Below are 18,696 nucleotides of genomic sequence, written 5' to 3' on the forward strand. Positions count from 1 at the left end.
TTTTCGAAAAAGTTGTTACTTGTTTTGTTAACGTTGAGATATTCTTCTATAGAAATTGGTTCGAAGCCTCGGTAGCGCAGTAGGCAGCGCGTCAGTCTCATAATCCTCTCAATAGAGCTATCTGAAGGTCGTGAGTTCGATCCTCACCCGGGGCAATGTTTGCTTTTGAGAAAGTTGTTACTTGTTTTGTTAACGTTGCGATATTCTTCTATTGCCATTAGTTACCCAAGCAGCAAAAGATCGTTGGCCAACCATTGGCCAAGTATCGCCCCACGGAACGAGCGAGATTGGGGCGAGATCGGAGGCGATCTCGCCCCGACATTGGTCATGTCCCCCGGCGGTACGCCGCGCGATGGTCGCCCCGACTTGTTTTCGACGAATTTGCCGATCCTTTGGCGACTTGTTATTATCACGGGCGACGTTATACCAAGCATTTCGCGACCTGTTTTATCAATGGGCGACCCAATACCAATCATTTCCCCATGTGTTTTAACAATCGGCGACCCAATACCAATCATTTCCCCATGTGTTTTAGCAATGGGCGACCCAAGACCAATCATTTCCCCATGTGTTTTAACAATCGGCGACCCAATACCAATCATTTCCCCATGTGTTTTAGCAATGGGCGACCCAATACGAATCATTTCCCCATGTATTTTAGCAATGGGCAACCAAATGCCAATCAATAGGCAATTTATTTCTGAACACTTGCTGGTGTCAAATTGAAATATTAGTTTAATGGTTATTCAATTTTCTCAAACTCTAGAAACTAGTGTCATAATATTTAAAACTATCATACTTAAAAAATTTTGTCAAAAGACTGAAAATACGAGATATTTTGAATAGTTTACTTTTCTTTTTTACCTATTAATAGTAGTGTTTGTTATTTATTTTGATAAATTTAAAATTCCATAAAATACTTGTTTTCGATAAAAATTCATGGAAAATGTCATTCTAACAATTCTTCCAACTTTTTTTAACTATTATTATAGCATAGATTTTACCACAATCTTACCCTATAAAATGTTTAAATGACATTTTTTTACTGCTCTTTAAAAAAAATAAACAAATGTTAAAATTATCTGAAATAATTTTAAATTTGATCACCTCAACATCTATCTACATATAAGATTTATTTCCTTCATTGATATTTCCTATTTATTTTCATTGTTTAATGCATGGGAAGAAATGTTAACATAATCATAGTTTCAATTATATAATTAATCAGTATGATTTTACCTGATATTAGAAATTTAAAAGTAGATGTATTATATATATTGCCTATATCATCTGTTTTTAAAAGCTATTTTATAAAAATTCGAAACAGAAAAATATATAATTCTTATTAATTTTTTTTTTTTTTTTTTTTTACTATACACACTTTTATATTGCTTAATGTGAGCAATAAACAAATAATTCCTAAAGAATAATGAATAAAACACAAATTCCTATTTTAACACCCTAAAATTTAATGCATTGGTTAAAAATAGTTTAAAACACTAAATTATATAATTCCTATTATATGTTTCTTCAATAGAAAATATTTTACAAGCACAAATTAATAAGTTACTTCAAATTTCTAATATTTTCATAATTTATGTTTAGTGAGGATTAGATTCGTAGCAAAATAACAAAATTTGATCAATGTTAAACCCCGAATATTTCACAAATATGTTTCATAAAAATTCCATATACAAAAATGTAACGCTTCTTTCAATTTTACTGATTCTATTTACTATTGATTTTACAAAATTACTTCATGAAAAAATTTTATACCTCATTATAAATTTTAGTGTTAGCTAATGTCCAATAGATAACATTTTACAAGCACAAAATAATAATTTACTTCAAATTTCTAATATTTTTTTATTATCTATGATTAGTTTGGTTTTATGGCACAAGAATTAAATTTGATGTTTGATTAACACTGAATATTTCTCAAAAATTCCATACACAAAAATGCAGCACTTCTTCCAACTCTACAAAATTCCTTATATTTACTATTAACATGCAAAGTTTCTTCAAGTTGTAGAAATTTTACACATTATAAATGTTAGTGTCGGTTGATGTCCAACATACAACATTTTACAAGCACAAATTAATAATTTACTTCAAATTTCTAATATTTTCTTGATCTATATTTAGTTGTTTGGTTTTGTAGCACAAGAACCAAATTTAATTAAGGATTAACACTGAATATTTCACAAAAATTCCATACCCAAACATAGAACACTTCTTCCCATTATAGGAAATTTTATTTACTATTAATTTACAGAGTTACTTCATATTGCATTAATTTTAAACCTCATTATAAATGTTAGTGTTAGCTAATATTCAATAAACAACAATTTACAAGCACAAACTTACTTCTTATTTAATAACTTACTTCAAATTTCTAATATTTTCATAATTTATGTTTAGTGAGGTTTAGATTTGTGGCAAAATAACCAAATTTGATCTATGATTAACTCTGAATATTTGAAAAATATGTTTCACAAAAATTCCATGCACAAAAACACAACACTTCTTTCACTTATGCGAAATCTTATTTACTATTAACTTACAAAGTTACTTTATGGTGTAGAAATTTTATACCTCATTACAAATGTTAGTGTTAGCTAATGTCCAATTGATAACATTTTAAAAGCACAAATTAACAATTTACTTCAAATTTCTAATTTTTTCAAAAATCTATGATTAGTTTGGTTTTGTTTAATGGCACAAGAACCAAATTTGATCTATGATTAACTCTGAATATTTCACAAAAACTCCATACCTAAAAATGTAAACACTACTTTCAATTATACAAAATTTCTTTAGACAAATATTTTTTTAATTATTATTTTCCCCTCTTTATTTTTAGGAGAAAAGAAAAACAACTATGCAAAACAATTTATTTACAAAGACCTTCATTAAATAATATTTTAGAAATACAAAGTAAAATAATAATTTACTTGAAATTTTTTACTGAATTTTCTGTAATGACTTATACACCCAAGCAAAATCCTGAAACTATGACTTATAATTTAGAAGAATAAATAATATTGACACAAAGTAATTTATAAAAAATTTATTTAAACTTTATTTATTATGTAATACTTGAAGAGTTTGAAATTTCTAAAAATCCACACACATTTATATAAATATTATATATATGTATAACTGAATCTTCAGCTACATATAAAAAATTATACATTTATTTATACATTTCATTTTTCCTTTTTGCTGAACCTAGAAAACAATTATAATAGTAATTGAGATTTCGCTTCATTTAAAAGTACAAATAAAACATTTGTTGACAATTGGAGATGAGTAATTAACAAGCAAAAGAGCTTCTTTTTGCAGATTTGATGAACCTAAAAAACATATTCCTTAATTAGAATAATGATTGAGCTTTCACTTCTTTTAAAAGTACAAATAAAATATTTGTTGACAATTGGAGATATGTAATTAAGGAGTAAAATAGATATATAGAACTTCATAAGCTTGATAAGGTTTTCAATCTGATAATGAACTATATAGGCAAATATTATAATAATGTTTAGGACAATAGAGAAAAATAATATAAACTAATGGGTGTAAAATTTATGTTACTATTTTATGAAAGGTGAAATAATTATAAACTATTCACATAAGAGTATTCAAATATAACTACATAATTGCAAGTTTTAAAGATTTTTTTTTTTTTTTGAAATTTACAATAAATATATTCTGCTAATCTATTTTTTTAGCCTTATGTCGAAATAAAAATAATAACACAAATGTGATTGCAAAATCAAAACATAAGAACGCAATTTAATATTTTTTAAAAAACTTTTTTCAATAGAAATTGTTGTTAACAAAAGGAAAGGCATTGTAAATGAAATGGAAAAATATCTGCAATAATTTAAGAACAGACACACACAAAAAAAAGATAGGAAATAAAATCACTTGAAAAGAATACAAACAAGAAAAGAAATGATAATGGTCGCTTACGCCTAACGCTAATAATATCACGTGCAACTCCATGTTTCAGGTAAGCAACGAATTCGAACGGCTTCAACAAAAATAATCTTTTTTATTCACTATTTAGAATAAACAATATATTATTTACAAATATATAATAATAAAAACTTTACACTTACCAAGTTTCTTGAAATGACAGTATGCGTTGCTGGTTGAATTTCAAAATCCAATACACGCCAGGTGATTCATGGGAAATTTCTAAAATATGTTCGCCTAGCGCCACCTAGGAAAAGCAACTTTCCCGACATCGAGGCGACTATGGGCCGATTGCTTTGAGCCGGTCTTTTTCACTAAGTCGCCGTAGGAGTTCGCCCCGATAAAAAAGCGATCTTCAGAGGCGACAGAAAAAAATATGGTCAAAATCCGATGTCGCGCCAATGCAAAGGTGACATTGGCAAAATACGGGCGGCGTATATCAGATGGCTGCGATGCTTGGCCAATCGTTTAGCGACTTCTCTTGCTGCTTGGGTAGAAGCCTCGGTAGCGCAGTAGGCAGCGCGTTAGTCTCATAATCCTCTCTATAGAGCTATCTGAAGGTCGTGAGTTCGATCCTCACCCGGGGCAACGTTTCCTTTTGAGAAAGTTGTTACTTGTTTTGTTAACGTTGCGATATTCTTCTATTGCCTTGGCTTCAAAGCCTCGGTAGCGCAGTAGGCAGCACGTCAGTCTCATAATCCTCTCAATGGAGCTATCTGGATATCGTGAGTTCGATCCTCACCCGGGGCAACGTTTCTTTTTGAGAAAGGTGTTACTTGTTTTGTTAACGTTGCGATATTCTTCTGTTGCCATTGGTTCGAAGCCTGGGTAGCACAGTAGGCAGCGCGTTAGTCTCATAATCCTCTCAATAGAGCTATCTGGAGGTCGTTAGTTCGATCCTCACCCGGGGCAACGTTATTTTTCGAAAAGGTTGTTACTTGTTTTGTTAACGTTGAGATATTCTTCTATAGAAGTTGGTTCGAAGCCTCGGTAGCGCAGTAGGCAGCGCGTCAGTCTCATAATCCTCTCAATAGAGCTATCTGAAGGTCGTGAGTTCGATCCTCACCCGGGGCAATGTTTCCTTTTGAGAAAGTTGTTACTTGTTTTGTTAACGTTGCGATATTCTTCTATTGCCATTGGTTCGAAGCCTCGGTAGCACAGTAGGCAGCGCGTCAGTCTCATAATCCTCTCAATGGAGCTATCTAGGGGTCGTGAGTTCGATCCTCACCCAGGGCAACGTTTCTTTTTGAGAAAGTTGTTACTTGTTTTGTTAACGTTGCGATATTCTTCTTTTGCCATTGGTTCGAAGCCTCGGTAGCGCAGTAGGCAGCGCGTCAGTCTCATAATCCTCCCAATAGAGCTATCTGAAGGTCGTGAGTTCGATACTCACCCGGGGCAACGATTCCTTTTGAGAAAGTTGTTACTTGTTTTGTTAACTTGCGATATTCTTCTATTACCATTGGTTCGAAGCCTCGGTAGCGCAGTAGGCAGCGCGTCAGTGTCGTAATCCTCTCAATGGAGCTATCTAGGGGTCGTGAGTTCTATCCTCACCCGGGGCAACGTTTCTTTTTGAGAAAGTTGTTACTTGTTTTGTTAACGTTGCGATATTCTTCTATTGCCATTGGTTCGAAGCCTCGGTAGCGCAGTAGGCAGCACGTCAGTCTCATAATCCTCTCAATAGAGCTATCTGAAGGTCGTGAGTTCGATCCTCACCCGGGGCAACATTTCTTTTTGAGAAAGTTGTTACTTGTTTTGTTAACGTTGCGATATTCTTCTTTTGCCATTGATTCGAAGCCTGGGTAGCACAGTAGGCAGCGCGTTAGTCTCATAATCCTCTCAATAGAGCTATCTGGAGGTCGTTAGTTCGATCCTCACACGGTCCAACGTTATTTTTCGAAAAAGTTGTTACTTGTTTTGTTAACGTTGAGATATTCTTCTATAGAAATTGGTTCGAAGCCTCGGTAGCGCAGTAGGCAGCGCGTCAGTCTCATAATCCTCTCAATAGAGCTATCTGAAGGTCGTGAGTTCGATCCTCACCCGGGGCAATGTTTGCTTTTGAGAAAGTTGTTACTTGTTTTGTTAACGTTGCGATATTCTTCTATTGCCCTGGGTTCAAAGCCTCGGTAGCGCAGTAGGCAGCACGTTAGACACATAATCCTCTCAATGGAGCTATCTGGAGATCGTGCGTTCGATCCTCACCCGGGGCAACGTTTCTTTTTGCGAAAGTTGTTACTTGTTTTGTTAACGTTGCGATATTCTTCTATTGCCATTGGTTCGAAGCCTCGGTAGCGCAGTAGGCAGCGCGTCAGTCTCATAATCCTCTCTATAGAGCTATCTGAAGGTCGTGAGTTCGATCCTCACACGGGGCAACGTTTCCTTTTGAGAAAGTTGTTACTTGTTTTGTTAACGTTGCGATATTCTGCTATTGCCCTGGGTTCATAGCCTCGGTAGCGCAGTAGGCAGCGCGTCATTCTCATAATCCTCTCAATGGAGCTATCTGGATTTCGTGAGTTCGATCCTCACCTGGGGCAACGTTTCTTTTTGAGAAAGGTGTTACTTGTTTTGTTAACGTTGCGATATTCTTCTGTTGCCATTGGTTCGAAGCCTGGGTAGCACAGTAGGCAGCGCGTTAGTCTCATAATCCTCTCAATAGAGCTATCTGGAGGACGTTAGTTCGATCCTCACCCGGGGCAACGTTATTTTTCGAAAAAGTTGTTACTTGTTTTGTTAACGTTGAGATATTCTTCTATAGAATTTGGTTCGAAGCCTCGGTAGCGCAGTAGGCAGCGCGTCAGTCTCATAATCCTCTCAATAGAGCTATCTGAAGGTCGTGAGTTCGATCCTCACCCGTGGCAATGTTTCCTTTTGAGAAAGTTGTTACTTGTTTTGTTAACGTTGCGATATTCTTCTATTGCCATTGTTTCGAAGCCTCGGTAGCACAGTAGGCAGCGCGTCAGTCTCATAATCCTCTCAATGGTGCTATCTAGGGGTCGTGAGTTCGATCCTCACCCAGGGCAACGTTTCTTTTTGAGAAAGTTGTTACTTGTTTTGTTAACGTTGCGATATTCTTCTTTTGCCATTGGTTCGAAGCCTCGGTAGCGCAGTAGGCAGCGCGTCAGTCTCATAATCCTCCCAATAGAGCTATCTGAAGGTCGTGAGTTCGATCCTCACCCGGGGCAACGATTCCTTTTGAGAAAGTTGTTACTTGTTTTGTTAACTTGCGATATTCTTCTATTACCATTGGTTCGAAGCCTCGGTAGCGCAGTAGGCAGCGCGTCAGTCTCATAATCCTCTCAATAGAGCTATCGGAAGGTCGTGAGTTCGATCCTCACCCGGGGCAACGTTTCTTTTTGAGAAAGTTGTTACTTGTTTTGTTAACGTTGCGATATTCTTCTGTTGCCATTGATTCGAAGCCTGGGTAGCACAGTAGGCAGCGCGTTAGTCTCAAAATCCTCTCAATAGAGCTATCTGGAGGTCGTTAGTTCGATCCTCACCCGGGGAAACGTTATTTTTCGAAAAAGTTGTTACTTGTTTTGTAAACGTTGAGATATTCTTCTATAGCAATTGGTTCGAAGCCTCGGTAGCGCAGTAGGCAGCGCGTCAGTCTCATAATCCTCTCAATAGAGCTATCTGAATGTCGTGAGTTCGATCCTCACCCGGGGCAATGTTTCCTTTTGAGAAAGTTGTTACTTGTTTAGTTAACGTTGCGATATTCTTCTATTGCCCTGGGTTCAAAGCCTCGGTAGCGCAGTAGGCAGCGCGTCAGACACATAATCCCCTCAATGGAGCTATCTGGAGATCGTGAGTTCGATCCTCACCCGGGGCAACGTTTCTTTTTGAGAAAGTTGTTACTTGTTTTGTTAACGTTGCGATATTCTTCTATTGCCATTGGTTCGAAGCCTCGGTAGCGCAGTAGGCAGCGCGTCAGTCTCATAACCCTCTCAATAGAGCTATCTGAAGGTCGTGAGTTCGATCCTCACCCGGGGCAACGTTTCCTTTTGAGAACGTTGTTACTTGTTTTGTTAACGTTGCGATATTCTTCTATTTCCCTGGCTTCAAAGCCTCGGTAGCGGAGTAGGCAGCACGTCAGTCTCATAATCCTCTCAATGGAGCTATCTGAAGGTCGTGAGTTCGATCCTCAACCGGGGCAACGTTTCTTTTTGAGAAAGTTGTTACTTGTTTTGTTAACGTTGCGATATTCTTCTGTTGCCATTGGTTCGAAGCCTGGGTAGCACAGTAGGCAGCGCGTTAGTCTCAAAATCCTCTCAATAGAGCTATCTGGAGGTCGTTAGTTCGATCCTCACCCGGGGCATAGTTATTTTTCGAAAAAGTTGTTACTTGTTTTGTAAACGTTGAGATATTCTTCTATAGAAATTGGTTCGAAGCCTCGGTAGCGCAGTAGGCAGCGCGTCAGTCTCATAATCCTCTCAATAGAGCTATCTGAAGGTCGTGAGTTCGATCCTCACCCGGGGCAATGTTTCCTTTTGAGAAAGTTGTTACTTGTTTAGTTAACGTTGCGATATTCTTCTATTGCCCTGGGTTCAAAGCCTCGGTAGCGCAGTAGGCAGCGCGTCAGACACATAATCCCCTCAATGGAGCTATCTGGAGATCGTGAGTTCGATCCTCACCCAGGGCAACGTTTCTTTTTGAGAAAGTTGTTACTTGTTTTGTTAACGTTGCGATATTCTTCTATTGCCATTGGTTCGAAGCCTCGGTAGCGCAGTAGGCAGCGCGTCAGTCTCATAACCCTCTCAATAGAGCTATCTGAAGGTCGTGAGTTCGATCCTCACCCGGGGCAACGTTTCCTTTTGAGAAAGTTGTTACTTGTTTGGTTAACGTTGCGATATTCTTCTATTTCCCTGGGTTCAAAGCCTCGGTAGCGCAGTAGGCAGCGCGTCAGTCTCATAAACCTCTCAATGTAGCTATCTAGAGACCGTGAGTTCGATCCTCACCCGGGGCAGCGTTTCTTTTTGAGAAAGTTGTTACTTGTTTTGTTAACGTTGCGATATTCTTCTATTGCCATTAGTTAGAAGCCTCGGTAGCGCAGTAGGCAGCGCGTCAGTCTCATAATCCTCTCTATAGAGCTATCTGAAGGTCGTGAGTTCGATCCTCACCCGGGGCAACGTTTCCTTTTGAGAAAGGTGTTACTTGTTTTGTTAACGTTGCGATATTCTTCTATTGCCCTGGCTTCAAAGCCTCGGTAGCGGAGTAGGCAGCACGTCAGTCTCATAATCCTCTCAATGGAGCTATCTGAAGGTCGTGAGTTCGATCCTCAACCGGGGCAACGTTTCTTTTTGAGAAAGTTGTTACTTGTTTTGTTAACGTTGCGATATTCTTCTGTTGCCATTGGTTCGAAGCCTGGGTAGCACAGTAGGCAGCGCGTTAGTCTCATAATCCTCTCAATAGAGCTATCTGGAGGTCGTTAGTTAGATCCTCACCCGGGCCAATGTTTCCTTTTGAGAAAGTTGTTACTTGTTTTGTTAACGTTGCGATATTCTTCTATTGCCATTGGTTCGAAGCCTCGGTAGCGCAGTAGGCAGCGCGTCAGTCTCATAATCCTCTCAATAGAGCTATCTGAAGATCGTGAGTTCGATCATCACCCGGGGCAACGTTTCCTTTTGAGAAAGTTGTTACTTGTTTTCTTAACGTTGCGATATTCTTCTATTGCCATTGGTTCGAAGCCTCGGTAGCGCAGTAGGCAGCGCGTCAGTCTCATAATCCTCTCAATAGAGCTATCTGGAGGTCGTTAGTTAGATCCTCACCCGGGGCAAAGTTTCCTTTTGAGAAAGTTGTTACTTGTTTTGTTAACGTTGCGATATTCTTCTATTGCCATTGGTTCGAAGCCTCGGTAGCGCAGTAGGCAGCGCGTCAGTCTCATAATTCTCTCAATAGAGCTATCTGAAGATCGTGAGTTCGATTCTCACCCGGGGCAACGTTTCCTTTTGAGAAAGTTGTTACTTGTTTTCTTAACGTTGTGATATTCTTCTATTGCCATTGGTTCGAAGCCTCGGTAGCGCAGTAGGCAGCGCGTCAGTCTCATAATCCTCTCAATAGAGCTATCTGAAGGTCGTGAGTTTGATCCTCACCCGGGGCAACGTTTCTTTTTGAGAAAGTTTTACTTGTTTTGTTAACGTTGCGATATTCTTCTATTGCCATTAATTAGAAGCCTCGGTAGCGCAGTAGGCAGCGCGTTAGTCTCATAATCCTCTCTATAGAGCTATCTGAAGGTCGTGAGTTCGATCCTCACCCGGGGCAACGTTTCCTTTTGAGAAAGTTGTTACTTGTTTTGTTAACGTTGCGATATTCTTCTATTGCCTTGGCTTCAAAGCCTCGGTAGCGCAGTAGGCAGCACGTCAGTCTCATAATCCTCTCAATGGAGCTATCTGGATATCGTGAGTTCGATCCTCACCCGGGGCAACGTTTCTTTTTGAGAAAGTTGTTACTTGTTTTGATAACGTTGCGATATTCTGCTATTGCCCTGGGTTCATAGCCTCGGTAGCGCAGTAGGCAGCGCGACATTCTCATAATCCTCTCAATGGAGCTATCTGGATTTCGTGAGTTCGATCCTCACCTGGGGCAACGTTTCTTTTTGAGAAAGGTGTTACTTGTTTTGTTAACGTTGCGATATTCTTCTGTTGCCATTGGTTCGAAGCCTGGGTAGCACAGTAGGCAGCGCGTTAGTCTCATAATCCTCTCAATAGAGCTATCTGGAGGTCGTAAGTTCGATCCTCACCCGGGGCAACGTTATTTTTCGAAAAAGTTGTTACTTGTTTTGTTAACGTTGAGATATTCTTCTATAGAAGTTGGTTCGAAGCCTCGGTAGCGCAGTAGGCAGCGCGTCAGTCTCATAATCCTCTCAATAGAGCTATCTGAAGGTCGTGAGTTCGATCCTCACCCAGGGCAACGTTTCTTTTTGAGAAAGTTGTTACTTGTTTTGTTAACGTTGCGATATTCTTCTTTTGCCATTGGTTCGAAGCCTCGGTAGCGCAGTAGGCAGCGCGTCAGTCTCATAATCCTCCCAATAGAGCTATCTGAAGGTCGTGAGTTCGATCCTCAACCGGGGCAACGATTCCTTTTGAGAAAGTTGTTACTTGTTTTGTTAACTTGCGATATTCTTCTATTACCATTGGTTCAAAGCCTCGGTAGCGCAGTAGGCAGCGCGTCAGTGTCGTAATCCTCTCAATGGAGCTATCTAGGGGTCGTGAGTTCGATCATCACCCGGGGCAACGTTTCTTTTTGAGAAAGTTGTTACTTGTTTTGTTAACGTTGCGATATTCTTCTATTGCCATTGGTTCGAAGCCTCGGTAGCGCAGTAGGCAGCGCGTCAGTCTCATAATCCTCTCAATAGAGCTATCTGAAGGTCGTGAGTTCGATCCTCACCCGGGGCAATGTTTCCTTTTGAGAAAGTTGTTACTTGTTTTGTTAACGTTGCGATATTCTTCTATTGCCATTGGTTCGAAGCCTCGGTAGCACAGTATGCAGCGCGTCAGTCTCATAATCCTCTCAATGGAGCTATCTAGGGATCGTGAGTTCGATCCTCACCCAGGGCAACGTTTCTTTTTGAGAAAGTTGTTACTTGTTTTGTTAACGTTGCGATATTCTTCTTTTGCCATTGGTTCGAAGCCTCGGTAGCGCAGTAGGCAGCGCGTCAGTCTCATAATCCTCCCAATAGAGCTATCTGAAGGTCGTGAGTTCGATCCTCACCCGGGGCAACGATTCCTTTTGAGAAAGTTGTTACTTGTTTTGTTAACTTGCGATATTCTTCTATTACCATTGGTTCGAAGCCTCGGTAGCGCAGTAGGCAGCGCGTCAGTGTCGTAATCCTCTCAATGGAGCTATCTAGGGGTCGTGAGTTCGATCCTCACCCGGGGCAACGTTTCTTTTTGAGAAAGTTGTTACTTGTTTTGTTAACGTTGCGATATTCTTCTATTGCCATTGGTTCGAAGCCTCGGTAGCGCAGTAGGCAGCACGTCAGTCTCAGAATCCTCTCAATAGAGCTATCTGAAGGTCGTGAGTTCGATCCTCACCCGGGGCAACATTTCTTTTTGAGAAAGTTGTTACTTGTTTTGTTAACGTTGCGATATTCTTCTGTTGCCATTGATTCGAAGCCTGGGTAGCACAGTAGGCAGCGCGTTAGTCTCATAATCCTCTCAATAGAGCTATCTGGAGGTCGTTAGTTCGATCCTCACCCGGTCCAACGTTATTTTTCGAAAAAGTTGTTACTTGTTTTGTTAACGTTGAGATATTCTTCTATAGAAATTGGTTCGAAGCCTCGGTAGCGCAGTAGGCAGCGCGTCAGTCTCATAATCCTCTCAATAGAGCTATCTGAAGGTCGTGAGTTCGATCCTCACCCGGGGCAATGTTTGCTTTTGAGAAAGTTGTTACTTGTTTTGTTAACGTTGCGATATTCTTCTATTGCCCTGGGTTCAAATCCTCGGTAGCGCAGTAGGCAGCACGTCAGACACATAATCCTCTCAATGGAGCTATCTGGAGATCGTGCGTTCGATCCTCACCCGGGGCAACGTTTCTTTTTGCGAAAGTTGTTACTTGTTTTGTTAACGTTGCGATATTCTTCTATTGCCATTGGTTCGAAGCCTCGGTAGCGCAGTAGGCAGCGCGTCAGTCTCATAATCCTCTCAATAGAGCTATCTGAAGGTCGTGAGTTTGATCCTCACCCGGGGCAACGTTTCTTTTTGAGAAAGTTGTTACTTGTTTTGTTAACGTTGCAAAATTCTTCTATTGCCCTGGGTTCAAAGCCTCGGTAGCGCAGTAGGCAGCGCGTCAGTCTCATAATCCTCTCAATGGAGCTATCTGGAGACCGTGAGTTCGATCCTCACCCGGGGCAGCGTTTCTTTTTGAGAAAGTTGTTACTTGTTTTGTTAACGTTGCGATATTCTTCTATTGCCATTAGTTAGAAGCCTAGGTAGCGCAGTAGGCAGCGCGTTAGTCTCATAATCCTCTCTATAGAGCTATCTGAAGGTCGTGAGTTCGATCCTCACACGGGGCAACGTTTCCTTTTGAGAAAGTTGTTACTTGTTTTGTTAACGTTGCGATATTCTTCTATTGCCTTGGCTTCAAAGCCTCGGTAGCGCAGTAGGCAGAACGTCAGTCTCATAATCCTCTCAATGGAGCTATCTGGATATCGTGAGTTCGATCCTCACCCGGGGCAACCTTTCTTTTTGAGAAAATTGTTACTTGTTTTGTTAACGTTGCGATATTCTTCTATTGCCATTGGTTCGAAGCCTCGGTAGCGCAGTAGGCAACGCGTCAGTCTCATAATCCTCTCAATAGAGCTATCTGAAGGTCGTGAGTTCGATCCTCACCTGGGGCAACGTTACTTTTTGAGAAAGTAGTTACTTGTTTTGTTAACGTTGCGATATTCTGCTATTGCCCTGGGTTCATAGCCTCGGTAGCGCAGTAGGCAGCGCGTCATTCTCATAATCCTCTCAATGGAGCTATCTGGATTTCGTGAGTTCGATCCTCACCTGGGGCAACGTTTCTTTTTGAGAAAGGTGTTACTTGTTTTGTTAACGTTGCGATATTCTTCTGTTGCCATTGGTTCGAAGCCTGGGTAGCACAGTAGGCAGCGCGTTAGTCTCATAATCCTCTCAATAGAGCTATCTGGAGGTCGTTAGTTCGATCCTCACCCGGGGCAACGTTATTTTTCGAAAAAGTTGTTACTTGTTTTGTTAACGTTGAGATATTCTTCTATAGAAGTTGGTTCGAAGCCTCGGTAGCGCAGTAGGCAGCGCGTCAGTCTCATAATCCTCTCAATAGAGCTATCTGAAGGTCGTGAGTTCGATCCTCACCCGGGGCAATGTTTCCTTTTGAGAAAGTTGTTACTTGTTTTGTTAACGTTGCGATATTCTTCTATTGCCATTGGTTCGTAGCCTCGGTAGCACAGTAGGCAGCGCGTCAGTCTCATAATCCTCTCAATAGAGCTATCTAGGGGTCGTGAGTTCGATCCTCACCCAGGGCAACGTTTCTTTTTGAGAAAGTTGTTACTTGTTTTGTTAACGTTGCTATATTCTTCTTTTGCCATTGGTTCGAAGACTCGGTAGCGCAGTAGGCAGCGCGTCAGTCTCATAATCCTCCCAATAGAGCTATCTGAAGGTCGTGAGTTCGATCCTCACCCGGGGCAACGAATCCTTTTGAGAAAGTTGTTACTTGTTTTGTTAACTTGCGATATTCTTCTATTACCATTGGTTCGAAGCCTCGGTAGCGCAGTAGGCAGCGCGTCAGTCTCATAATCCTCTCAATAGAGCTATCTGAAGGTCGTGAGTTCGATCCTCACCCGGGGCAACGTTTCTTTTTGAGAAAGTTGTTACTTGTTTTGTTAACGTTGCGATATTCTTCTGTTGCCATTGATTCGAAGCCTGGGTAGCTCAGTAGGCAGCGCGTTAGTCTCATAATCCTCTCAATAGAGCTATCTAGAGGTCGTTAGTTCGATCCTCACCCGGGGCAACGTTATTTTTCGAAAAAGTTGTTACTTGTTTTGTTAACGTTGAGATATTCTTCTATAGAAATTGGTTCGAAGCCTCGGTAGCGCAGTAGGCAGCGCGTCAGTCTCATAATCCTCTCAATAGAGCTATCTGAAGGTCGTGAGTTCGATCCTCACCCGGGGCAATGTTTCCTTTTGAGAAAGTTGTTACTTGTTTAGTTAACGTTGCGATATTCTTCTATTGCCCTGGGTTCAAAGCCTCGGTAGCGCAGTAGGCAGCGCGTCAGACACATAATCCCCTCAATGGAGCTATCTGGAGATCGTGAGTTCGATCCTCACCCGGGGCAACGTTTCTTTTTGAGAAAGTTGTTACTTGTTTTGTTAACGTTGCGATATTCTTCTATTGCCATTGGTTCGAAGCCTCGGTAGCGCAGTAGGCAGCGCGTCAGTCTCATAACCCTCTCAATAGAGCTATCTGAAGGTCATGAGTTCGATCCTCACCCGGGGCAACGTTTCCTTTTGAGAAAGTTGTTACTTGTTTTGTTAACGTTGCGATATTTTTCTATTTCCCTGGGTTCAATGCCTCGGTAGCGCAGTAGGCAGCGCGTCAGTCTCATAAACCTCTCAATGGAGCTATCTAGAGACCGTGATTTCGATCCTCACCCGGGGCAGCGTTTCTTTTTGAGAAAGTTGTTACTTGTTTTGTTAACGTTGCGATATTCTTCTATTGCCATTAGGTAGAAGCCTCGGTAGCGCAGTAGGCACCGCGTCAGTCTCATAATCCTCTCTATAGAGCTATCTGAAGGTCGTGAGTTCGATTCTCACCCGGGGCAATGTTTCCTTTTGAGAAAGTTGTTACTTGTTTTGTTAACGTTGCGATATTCTTCTATTGCCATTGGTTCGAAGCCTCGGTAGCGCAGTAGGCAGCGCGTCAGTCTCATAATCCTCTCAATAGAGCTATCTGAAGGTCGTGAGTTCGATCCTCACCCGGGGCAACGTTTCCTTTTGAGAAAGTTGTTACTTGTTTTGTTAACGTTGCGATATTCTTCTATTGCCATTGGTTCGAAGCCTCGGTAGCGCAGTAGGCAGCGCGTCAGTCTCATAATCCTCTCAATAGAGCTATCTGAAGGTCGTGAGTTTGATCCTCACCCGGGGCAACGTTTCTTTTTGAGAAAGTTGTTACTTGTTTTGTTAACGTTGCGATATTCTTCTATTGCCCTGGGTTCAAAGCCTCGGTAGCGCAGTAGGCAGCGCGTCAGTCTCATAATCCTCTCAATGGAGCTATCTGGAGACCGTGTGTTCGATCCTCACCCGGGGCAGCGTTTCTTTTTGAGAAAGTTGTTACTTGTTTTGTTAACGTTGCGATATTCTTCTATTGCCATTAGTTAGAAGCCTCGGTAGCGCAGTAGGCAGCGCGTTAGTCTCATAATCCTCTCTATAGAGCTATCTGAAGGTCGTGAGTTCGATCCTCACCCGGGGCAACGTTTCCTTTTGAGAAAGTTGTTACTTGTTTTGTTAACGTTGCGATTTTCTTCTATTGCCGTGGCTTCAAAGCCTCGGTAGCGCAGTAGGTAGCACGTCAGTCTCATAATCCTCTCAATGGAGCTATCTGGATATCGTGAGTTCGATCCTCACCCGGGGCAACGTTTCTTTTTGAGAAAGTTGTTACTTGTTTTGTTAACGTTGCGATATTCTTCTATTGCCATTTGTTCGAAGCCTCGGTAGCGCAGTAGGCAACGCGTCAGTCTCATAATCCTCTCAATAGAGCTATTTGAAGGTCGTGAGTTCGATCCTCACCCGCGCCAACGTTTCTTTTTGAGAAAGTTGTTACTTGTTTTTTAACGTTGCGATATTCTGCTATTGCCCTGGGTTCATAGCCTCGGTAGCGCAGTAGGCAGCGCGTCATTCTCATAATCCTCTCAATGGAGCTATCTGGATTTCGTGAGTTCGATCCTCACCTGGGGCAACGTTTCTTTTTGAGAAAGGTGTTACTTGTTTTGTTAACGTTGCGATATTCTTCTATTGCCATTGGTTTGAAGCCTCGGTAGCACAGTAGGCAGCGCGTCAGTCTCATAATCCTCTCAATGGAGCTATCTAGGAGTCGTGAGTTCGATCCTCACACGGGGCAACGATTCCTTTTGAGAAAGTTGTTACTTGTTTTGTTAACTTGCGATATTCTTCTATTACCATTGGTGCGAAGCCTCGGTAGCGCAGTACGCAGCGCGTCAGTCTCATAATCCTCTCAATAGAGCTATCTGAAGGTCGTGAGTTCGATCCTCACCCGGGGCAACGTTTCTTTTTGAGAAAGTTGTTACTTGTTTTGTTAACGTTGCGATATTCTTCTGTTGCCATTGATTCGAAGCCTGGGTAGCACAGTAGGCAGCGCGTTAGTCTCATAATCCTCTCAATAGAGCTATCTGGAGGTCGTTAGTTCGATCCTCACCCGGGGCAACGTTATTTTTCGAAAAAGTTGTTACTTGTTTTGTTAACGTTGAGATATTCTTCTATAGTAATTGGTTCGAAGCCTCGGTAGCGCAGTAGGCAGCGCGTCAGTCTCATAATCCTCTCAATAGAGCTATCTGAAGGTCGTGAGTTCGATCCTCACCCGGGGCAATGTTTCCTTTTGAGAAAGTTGTTACTTGTTTAGTTAACGTTGCGATATTCTTCTATTGCCCTGGGTACAAAGCCTCGGTAGCGCAGTAGGCAGCGCGTCAGACACATAATCCCCTCAATGGAGCTATCTGGAGATCGTGAGTTCGATCCTCACCCGGGGCAACGTTTCTTTTTGAGAAAGTTGTTACTTGTTTTGTTAACGTTGCGATATTCTTCTATTGCCATTGGTTCGAAGCCTCGGTAGCGCAGTAGGCAGCGCGTCAGTCTCATAACCCTCTCAATAGAGCTATCTGAAGGTCGTGAGTTCGATCCTCACCCGGGGCAACGTTTCCTTTTGAGAAAGTTGTTACTTGTTTTGTTAACGTTGCGATATTCTTCTATTTCCCTGGGTTCAAAGCCTCGGTAGCGCAGTAGGCAGCGCGTCAGTCTCATAAACCTCTCAATGGAGCTATCTAAAGACCGTGAGTTCGATCCTCACCCGGGGCAGCGTTTCTTTTTGAGAAAGTTGTTACTTGTTTTGTTAACGTTGCGATATTCTTCTATTGCCATTAGTTAGAAGCCTCGGTAGCGCAGTAGGCAGCGCGTCAGTCTCATAATCCTCTCTATAGAGCTATCTGAAGGTCGTGAGTTCGATCCTCACCCGGGGCAATGTTTCCTTTTGAGAAAGTTGTTACTTGTTTAGATAACGTTGCGATATTCTTCTATTGCCCTGGGTACAAAGCCTCGGTAGCGCAGTAGGCAGCGCGTCAGACACATAATCCCCTCAATGGAGCTATCTGGAGATCGTAACTTCGATCCTCACCCGGGGCAACGTTTCTTTTTGAGAAAGTTGTTACTTGTTTTGTTAACGTTGCGATATTCTTCTGTTGCCATTGGTTCGAAGCCTGGGTAGCGCAGTAGGCAGCGCGTTAGTCTCATAATCCTCTCAATAGAGCTATCTGGAGGTCGTTAGTTAGATCCTCACCCGGGGCAATGTTTCCTTTTGAGAAAGTTGTTACTTGTTTTGTTAACGTTGCGATATTCTTCTATTGCCCTGGCTTCAAAGATTCGGTAGCGCAGTAGGCAGCACGTCAGTCTCATAATCCTCTCAATGGAGCTATCTGGATATCTTGAGTTCGATCCTCACCCGGGGCAACGTTTCTTTTTGAGAAAGTTGTTACTTGTTTTGTTAACGTTGCGATATTCTTCTGTTGCCATTGGTTCGAAGCCTGGGTAGCACAGTAGGCAGCGCGTTAGTCTCATAATCCTCTCATTAGAGCTATCTGGAGGTCGTTAGTTAGATCCTCACCCGGGGCAATGTTTCCTTTTGAGAAAGTTGTTACTTGTTTTGTTAACGTTGCGATATTCTTCTATTGCCATTGGTTCGAAGCCTCGGTAGCGCAGTAGGCAGCGCGTCAGTCTCATAATCCTCTCAATAGAGCTATCTGAAGGTCGTGAGTTCGATCCTCACCCGGGGCAACGTTTCCTTTTGAGAAGGTTGTTACTTGTTTTGTTAACGTTGCGATATTCTTCTATTGCCATTGGTTCGAAGCCTCGGTAGCGCAGTAGGCAGCGCGTCAGTCTCATAATCCTCTCAATAGAGCTATCTGAAGGTCGTGAGTTTGATCCTCACCCGGGGCAACGTTTCTTTTTGAGAAAGTTGTTACTTGTTTTGTTAACGT

At 41.6% G+C, this 18,696-nt stretch overlaps 35 non-coding genes across 35 annotated transcripts; all 35 read left to right on the top strand.

Moving 5' to 3' along the window:
• The first annotated feature begins 65 nt into the window (after positions 1–65).
• On the top strand, positions 66–155 carry Trnam-cau (transfer RNA methionine (anticodon CAU)). Its single transcript is given in 2 exon segments — positions 66–102; positions 120–155. It is a non-coding gene; the product is annotated as a tRNA-Met (tRNA).
• Positions 156–4,479: 4,324 nt separating this feature from the next.
• Positions 4,480–4,569, top strand: Trnam-cau (transfer RNA methionine (anticodon CAU)). The gene is given in 2 exon segments: positions 4,480–4,516; positions 4,534–4,569. It is a non-coding gene; the product is annotated as a tRNA-Met (tRNA).
• Positions 4,570–4,965: 396 nt separating this feature from the next.
• On the top strand, positions 4,966–5,055 carry Trnam-cau (transfer RNA methionine (anticodon CAU)). The gene is given in 2 exon segments: positions 4,966–5,002; positions 5,020–5,055. It is a non-coding gene; the product is annotated as a tRNA-Met (tRNA).
• Positions 5,056–5,289: 234 nt separating this feature from the next.
• Positions 5,290–5,379, top strand: Trnam-cau (transfer RNA methionine (anticodon CAU)). Its single transcript is given in 2 exon segments — positions 5,290–5,326; positions 5,344–5,379. It is a non-coding gene; the product is annotated as a tRNA-Met (tRNA).
• A 557-nt stretch (positions 5,380–5,936) lies between these two features.
• Trnam-cau (transfer RNA methionine (anticodon CAU)) lies at positions 5,937–6,026 on the top strand. Its single transcript is given in 2 exon segments — positions 5,937–5,973; positions 5,991–6,026. It is a non-coding gene; the product is annotated as a tRNA-Met (tRNA).
• Positions 6,027–6,746: 720 nt separating this feature from the next.
• Positions 6,747–6,836, top strand: Trnam-cau (transfer RNA methionine (anticodon CAU)). The gene is given in 2 exon segments: positions 6,747–6,783; positions 6,801–6,836. It is a non-coding gene; the product is annotated as a tRNA-Met (tRNA).
• A 234-nt stretch (positions 6,837–7,070) lies between these two features.
• Positions 7,071–7,160, top strand: Trnam-cau (transfer RNA methionine (anticodon CAU)). The gene is given in 2 exon segments: positions 7,071–7,107; positions 7,125–7,160. It is a non-coding gene; the product is annotated as a tRNA-Met (tRNA).
• A 395-nt stretch (positions 7,161–7,555) lies between these two features.
• On the top strand, positions 7,556–7,645 carry Trnam-cau (transfer RNA methionine (anticodon CAU)). The gene is given in 2 exon segments: positions 7,556–7,592; positions 7,610–7,645. It is a non-coding gene; the product is annotated as a tRNA-Met (tRNA).
• Positions 7,646–7,879: 234 nt separating this feature from the next.
• Positions 7,880–7,969, top strand: Trnam-cau (transfer RNA methionine (anticodon CAU)). Its single transcript is given in 2 exon segments — positions 7,880–7,916; positions 7,934–7,969. It is a non-coding gene; the product is annotated as a tRNA-Met (tRNA).
• A 396-nt stretch (positions 7,970–8,365) lies between these two features.
• Positions 8,366–8,455, top strand: Trnam-cau (transfer RNA methionine (anticodon CAU)). The gene is given in 2 exon segments: positions 8,366–8,402; positions 8,420–8,455. It is a non-coding gene; the product is annotated as a tRNA-Met (tRNA).
• A 234-nt stretch (positions 8,456–8,689) lies between these two features.
• Positions 8,690–8,779, top strand: Trnam-cau (transfer RNA methionine (anticodon CAU)). Its single transcript is given in 2 exon segments — positions 8,690–8,726; positions 8,744–8,779. It is a non-coding gene; the product is annotated as a tRNA-Met (tRNA).
• Positions 8,780–9,013: 234 nt separating this feature from the next.
• Trnam-cau (transfer RNA methionine (anticodon CAU)) lies at positions 9,014–9,103 on the top strand. The gene is given in 2 exon segments: positions 9,014–9,050; positions 9,068–9,103. It is a non-coding gene; the product is annotated as a tRNA-Met (tRNA).
• Positions 9,104–9,823: 720 nt separating this feature from the next.
• On the top strand, positions 9,824–9,913 carry Trnam-cau (transfer RNA methionine (anticodon CAU)). The gene is given in 2 exon segments: positions 9,824–9,860; positions 9,878–9,913. It is a non-coding gene; the product is annotated as a tRNA-Met (tRNA).
• Positions 9,914–9,985: 72 nt separating this feature from the next.
• Positions 9,986–10,075, top strand: Trnam-cau (transfer RNA methionine (anticodon CAU)). Its single transcript is given in 2 exon segments — positions 9,986–10,022; positions 10,040–10,075. It is a non-coding gene; the product is annotated as a tRNA-Met (tRNA).
• Positions 10,076–10,146: 71 nt separating this feature from the next.
• Positions 10,147–10,236, top strand: Trnam-cau (transfer RNA methionine (anticodon CAU)). The gene is given in 2 exon segments: positions 10,147–10,183; positions 10,201–10,236. It is a non-coding gene; the product is annotated as a tRNA-Met (tRNA).
• Positions 10,237–11,279: 1,043 nt separating this feature from the next.
• Positions 11,280–11,369, top strand: Trnam-cau (transfer RNA methionine (anticodon CAU)). The gene is given in 2 exon segments: positions 11,280–11,316; positions 11,334–11,369. It is a non-coding gene; the product is annotated as a tRNA-Met (tRNA).
• A 234-nt stretch (positions 11,370–11,603) lies between these two features.
• On the top strand, positions 11,604–11,693 carry Trnam-cau (transfer RNA methionine (anticodon CAU)). Its single transcript is given in 2 exon segments — positions 11,604–11,640; positions 11,658–11,693. It is a non-coding gene; the product is annotated as a tRNA-Met (tRNA).
• A 233-nt stretch (positions 11,694–11,926) lies between these two features.
• Positions 11,927–12,016, top strand: Trnal-cag (transfer RNA leucine (anticodon CAG)). The gene is given in 2 exon segments: positions 11,927–11,963; positions 11,981–12,016. It is a non-coding gene; the product is annotated as a tRNA-Leu (tRNA).
• A 234-nt stretch (positions 12,017–12,250) lies between these two features.
• On the top strand, positions 12,251–12,340 carry Trnam-cau (transfer RNA methionine (anticodon CAU)). Its single transcript is given in 2 exon segments — positions 12,251–12,287; positions 12,305–12,340. It is a non-coding gene; the product is annotated as a tRNA-Met (tRNA).
• A 234-nt stretch (positions 12,341–12,574) lies between these two features.
• On the top strand, positions 12,575–12,664 carry Trnam-cau (transfer RNA methionine (anticodon CAU)). Its single transcript is given in 2 exon segments — positions 12,575–12,611; positions 12,629–12,664. It is a non-coding gene; the product is annotated as a tRNA-Met (tRNA).
• Positions 12,665–12,736: 72 nt separating this feature from the next.
• Positions 12,737–12,826, top strand: Trnam-cau (transfer RNA methionine (anticodon CAU)). Its single transcript is given in 2 exon segments — positions 12,737–12,773; positions 12,791–12,826. It is a non-coding gene; the product is annotated as a tRNA-Met (tRNA).
• Positions 12,827–13,222: 396 nt separating this feature from the next.
• On the top strand, positions 13,223–13,312 carry Trnam-cau (transfer RNA methionine (anticodon CAU)). Its single transcript is given in 2 exon segments — positions 13,223–13,259; positions 13,277–13,312. It is a non-coding gene; the product is annotated as a tRNA-Met (tRNA).
• A 396-nt stretch (positions 13,313–13,708) lies between these two features.
• On the top strand, positions 13,709–13,798 carry Trnam-cau (transfer RNA methionine (anticodon CAU)). Its single transcript is given in 2 exon segments — positions 13,709–13,745; positions 13,763–13,798. It is a non-coding gene; the product is annotated as a tRNA-Met (tRNA).
• A 395-nt stretch (positions 13,799–14,193) lies between these two features.
• Trnam-cau (transfer RNA methionine (anticodon CAU)) lies at positions 14,194–14,283 on the top strand. Its single transcript is given in 2 exon segments — positions 14,194–14,230; positions 14,248–14,283. It is a non-coding gene; the product is annotated as a tRNA-Met (tRNA).
• A 234-nt stretch (positions 14,284–14,517) lies between these two features.
• Trnam-cau (transfer RNA methionine (anticodon CAU)) lies at positions 14,518–14,607 on the top strand. The gene is given in 2 exon segments: positions 14,518–14,554; positions 14,572–14,607. It is a non-coding gene; the product is annotated as a tRNA-Met (tRNA).
• Positions 14,608–14,841: 234 nt separating this feature from the next.
• Trnam-cau (transfer RNA methionine (anticodon CAU)) lies at positions 14,842–14,931 on the top strand. The gene is given in 2 exon segments: positions 14,842–14,878; positions 14,896–14,931. It is a non-coding gene; the product is annotated as a tRNA-Met (tRNA).
• Positions 14,932–15,165: 234 nt separating this feature from the next.
• Positions 15,166–15,255, top strand: Trnam-cau (transfer RNA methionine (anticodon CAU)). Its single transcript is given in 2 exon segments — positions 15,166–15,202; positions 15,220–15,255. It is a non-coding gene; the product is annotated as a tRNA-Met (tRNA).
• Positions 15,256–15,327: 72 nt separating this feature from the next.
• Trnam-cau (transfer RNA methionine (anticodon CAU)) lies at positions 15,328–15,417 on the top strand. The gene is given in 2 exon segments: positions 15,328–15,364; positions 15,382–15,417. It is a non-coding gene; the product is annotated as a tRNA-Met (tRNA).
• Positions 15,418–15,489: 72 nt separating this feature from the next.
• On the top strand, positions 15,490–15,579 carry Trnam-cau (transfer RNA methionine (anticodon CAU)). The gene is given in 2 exon segments: positions 15,490–15,526; positions 15,544–15,579. It is a non-coding gene; the product is annotated as a tRNA-Met (tRNA).
• A 234-nt stretch (positions 15,580–15,813) lies between these two features.
• On the top strand, positions 15,814–15,903 carry Trnam-cau (transfer RNA methionine (anticodon CAU)). Its single transcript is given in 2 exon segments — positions 15,814–15,850; positions 15,868–15,903. It is a non-coding gene; the product is annotated as a tRNA-Met (tRNA).
• A 1,042-nt stretch (positions 15,904–16,945) lies between these two features.
• Positions 16,946–17,035, top strand: Trnam-cau (transfer RNA methionine (anticodon CAU)). The gene is given in 2 exon segments: positions 16,946–16,982; positions 17,000–17,035. It is a non-coding gene; the product is annotated as a tRNA-Met (tRNA).
• Positions 17,036–17,269: 234 nt separating this feature from the next.
• Positions 17,270–17,359, top strand: Trnam-cau (transfer RNA methionine (anticodon CAU)). The gene is given in 2 exon segments: positions 17,270–17,306; positions 17,324–17,359. It is a non-coding gene; the product is annotated as a tRNA-Met (tRNA).
• A 234-nt stretch (positions 17,360–17,593) lies between these two features.
• On the top strand, positions 17,594–17,683 carry Trnam-cau (transfer RNA methionine (anticodon CAU)). Its single transcript is given in 2 exon segments — positions 17,594–17,630; positions 17,648–17,683. It is a non-coding gene; the product is annotated as a tRNA-Met (tRNA).
• Positions 17,684–18,403: 720 nt separating this feature from the next.
• Trnam-cau (transfer RNA methionine (anticodon CAU)) lies at positions 18,404–18,493 on the top strand. The gene is given in 2 exon segments: positions 18,404–18,440; positions 18,458–18,493. It is a non-coding gene; the product is annotated as a tRNA-Met (tRNA).
• Positions 18,494–18,565: 72 nt separating this feature from the next.
• Trnam-cau (transfer RNA methionine (anticodon CAU)) lies at positions 18,566–18,655 on the top strand. The gene is given in 2 exon segments: positions 18,566–18,602; positions 18,620–18,655. It is a non-coding gene; the product is annotated as a tRNA-Met (tRNA).
• The last annotated feature ends 41 nt before the right edge of the window (positions 18,656–18,696 follow it).

The sequence above is a fragment of the Argiope bruennichi genome, chromosome 8 (assembly GCF_947563725.1).
Source record: "Argiope bruennichi chromosome 8, qqArgBrue1.1, whole genome shotgun sequence".
NCBI classification, from domain to species: domain Eukaryota; kingdom Metazoa; phylum Arthropoda; class Arachnida; order Araneae; family Araneidae; genus Argiope; species Argiope bruennichi.